Raw genomic sequence first — 3730 nt, forward strand, 5'->3', positions numbered from 1 at the left:
AAAGAGAGATCAAGAGAAACAAAACACAAAAGACAGAAAAGGGGAGAGAGAGTTCACAGACTCTCTTTATGGCAGTGCCCTCTTTGGTCAACAGAGGGCGCAGTCACCCAGGCAGACAAACGGCCAGATCACACCATGCACTCCTCCTAACAAACACACACAGGGGTGGGAGGTGAAAGGTGAAAGGTCATTTCTTACAGGTTGGTTGAAAGGCTTTGGCTCTGAGGGGCGCATGTGAAGGTGGGTCATCATGGCCTGGAGTCGCTCGCTCTCTTTCGCCAGCTGAGAGAGAGAGAGAGAGAGAGAGAGAGAGAGAGAGAGAGAGAGAGAGGGAGAGGTGGAAAAAGTACACACATGTTTTACTTAAGTAAAAATATCAATGCTGCAATGTAGATGTACTCTGTGACAAGTAAAAGTTTGTTATTCAAAATGTACCTGAATAAAAGTATGAAAGTGTTGGCATCAACATGTTCTTAAAGGGGAAGACCACCCATTTTCAATATTGAACTATGTCATTAATATAACTCAGAGGAGTTGTGTGGAAATAGAAAAAAAGTTCCCCCCCTTCTGTGTTGCCTAGAACTGGAGGAATGATTTTGGGGTTTGTATTGTAAAGTACAATGTGTGATGTCAGTATGTTGTACTTTACAATACAAACCCCCAAATCAATCCTCCAGTTCTAGGCAACACAGAAGGGGGGGGACTTTTTTTCTATTTTCACACAACTCCTCTAAGGTATATTAATGACATAGTTCAATATTGACAATGGGTGGTCTTCCCCTTTAACCCTCTAAGGCCCACGGTTGTAATATTACAACGTTTGTATTTTATCCAAAAAAAGGTTTAAATCATTTTATTTTAGCTCCCCCTACCACCTAAACACCACCATTGGATTCTATTGTTTAGTATTACAATGCCATTGGCCACAATATTTGCATATAAATACCCCCCACAGGGGCTGACATTCACACCCGCCACACCCGCTGAAATTCCAGAGTTTTGACGAACAACATCTCACTTTTTCATGGAAGCTATACCTCACAAAAACCTAAGTAAAATGCCTGTACTATTTTTTTGGGTGATCATTAGAATGTCTAGAACATGTACATATGTTATTATTGTGAAAAATATCCCCCATATGTAAATTAGAGCATGATTTATGATTTTTGATTTATGGCTATAAAATCTTACAAAAACATTTTTTTGAAAAAAACATTACATTTTCCTCTTAATAGGACTCCTACAACACCATCTGATTTTTTTCAATTTTTTATTTCAAGTATTTCTTAATGCGGGCCTTAGAGGGTTTTAAAATACCAAAAGTAAAAGTACAAAATGTTTGAAAATGGCAGATCTACAAACTCACATGTAGATTGTCTATTTTCAAATAGCTGAGGTATAAAATAGGGCTAAAGTGGATTAATGCATGTTTCATAACATAATTATTAAGGGTGGGGGAAAAAATCGATGTGAATCGATTATCGGTTTCAACACTAGCGATACGGCCGCATCGATGCGCGTTTACCCGGATCGGTCCAAATCGCGGCCGTATCGGTCGATGTATCGGTCCTAAAGTTATTAATCGGATTAATCGGATTTTAGCATTAAATAATTAACCTGCTGTGAAATTCTGAACTTACTTACTCATCGTTTACTGTTACAAATCATTACTTCAAAAGTGAGCGCTGCTAGCAGTCAGTGCTGCAGTGCAATGGAAAGAAAAAAAAGAAAAAGCTGCCTGCCTGCTGCTCTGTCCTCCGCTAGAGCTGGGTTTCCGCGTACTGCAGTCACTGTCCTGCGGGAAGCCGCAGATCTACAAGCCCACAGGGTGTTGCATGTGGATGGGTTGTAAACTTATAGATCTGCTACTTCCGACATAGCACACTGGTGCGTGTATGACGCTCGCATGTGCGACACACAGCGACTTGTAAACAAACCAACAACGTGGTAGACTAGTTCCATCACTATTCACTATGGGTTATTCCAGTGGAGAAACGCAAGTTTGGATTTTATAAGAATGCGACAGTAATGGATTGGATAACACTTTTCCCAGTAGAACCATCAGAAGTCCCCGCGCTTGTCGACAGCAAAGGTAATAATCACAGCATCAGCTTTTATTGCAAAGGGCGACTATAGAGTATTGGTTTTCAAAGTGGGGTCCGGGGACCCCCAAGGGTCCTTGAGGGAGTTCTAGGGGGTCCTCGGCAAAATGATAGGAACCAAATGGACCCTTGGGTATGTGTAACTCAGCAGGGGAGTGTACAAATGGAACCAAATGGACCCTAATGAACCCTTGGGTATGTGTAACTCAATGGAGTGTACAAATGGAACCAAATGGACCCTAATGGGTCCATTTGGTTCCATTTAAACTTATGACAAGAGCCTGATCCATATGTCAAACTGGGGGTCCTTGACATTGATTTTTGATTTTTTTTTAGAACTACTGCAGTAGAGCCATAAGATAACAAGTAGACATGATGTGTGCCAGACTTCAAATGTTGCACTTACTTTATACTGCTGTTGTTACTGTTGTAAAGTGGATCTCTTCGAAGTGATCTTATTGACTGAATAACAGCAGGCTCTTTTACTAGTTTTATTTGGTGATCTGATCTGTGGCATTGCTGAGGATTGATCTGATCTGTGGCATTGGTGAGGATGTATTTTAGTTTTTCAGTGTTATTATAGCAGCTTTGCAAAGTACAATTATTGCACTGTACTGAAGCCTGAAGGGCCAGGCCTTTTGTGTGTTTGTTTTATATTTCTCCACCTGACCAACTGTAACTGTTTACAGTTACAGTAAGAGCTTCATTTCTAAAAGTGAAGCTCTTAGAAATGGGTGTGTGAGACAGATTTTCAAACCATGTCAGTAGGCTTTGTAGTTTACATTAATTATTTTTTGTATCTACATGTCTGTGTCTATTTAGAATGAACACAACAATGACATGATACTAAAATGATTTGTCATCCATCTTTCTTTACAATTTTCTGTTATTCCTTGGTCTTTTATGAGATATCCATTATTTGAAGGTCAGCCATGCTACTTTATAGATCAAGTTTCTTAATTAAAAATGGAAAATGTATGTTTCATTAAACGTAAGTAGATCACACCGTATCGCATCGAATCGTATCGAATTGAATCGAATCGGATCGAATCGAATCAAATTCCACAAAATCGAAATCGTATCGAAATTGCACCAAATCGAATCGTATCGAATCGTTCTGTATGTAAGCCGTATCGTTTCCGAATCGAATCGTTAGCCCATGTATCGGATACGTATCGAATCGCCTTGTAGGGGATGGATACACACCCCTAATAATTATTCATATCTGCAAAGTAACTAGCTGAAGTTTTCAAATAAACACAATTGAGCAAAAGTACAATACGTGGATCCGAGATGTAGTGAAGTAGAAGTAAAAGTAAAAGTATTGGAAACTGGAAATACTCAAATAAAGTCCAAATACCTCAAATAGGCCTACCTAAATATCATCGTTGTCGGGTGGAAACCTTGTATCTCCAAGTTTCAAATGTGTACGTTCTTTCGCGAAGTAAAGCCCTGCTTCATCATACAAGGCTGTCGCACAAAAGTAGTGAAATCTACAAGCACACAACGCCTTGCACCGCGTTGTGTGCTTGTAGATCGTCTGTTTTCACTAGTTAAACCATTTTAAAAATGATAAATACAAAACAAACAGTTTTGGACAAGGTTTCCACCCGACAACGACGATATAC

General features: G+C 39.6%; 1 protein-coding gene across 1 annotated transcript in view; it reads right to left on the reverse strand.

Moving 5' to 3' along the window:
- Positions 1-254: 254 nt before the first annotated feature.
- The window catches only part of LOC308286272 (forkhead box protein P4-like), a 45759-nt gene continuing 42283 nt past the window's right edge, over positions 255-3730 (reverse strand). The window contains exon 8 of the mRNA XM_080727262.1: positions 255-282. The gene's annotated coding sequence lies outside the window, so the exon portion shown is untranslated. The remainder of the gene's footprint in view (positions 283-3730) is intronic.

Source organism: Nannobrachium achirus (assembly GCF_963921795.1).
Source record: "Nannobrachium achirus genome assembly, chromosome: 6".
Classification (NCBI taxonomy): domain Eukaryota; kingdom Metazoa; phylum Chordata; class Actinopteri; order Myctophiformes; family Myctophidae; genus Nannobrachium; species Nannobrachium achirus.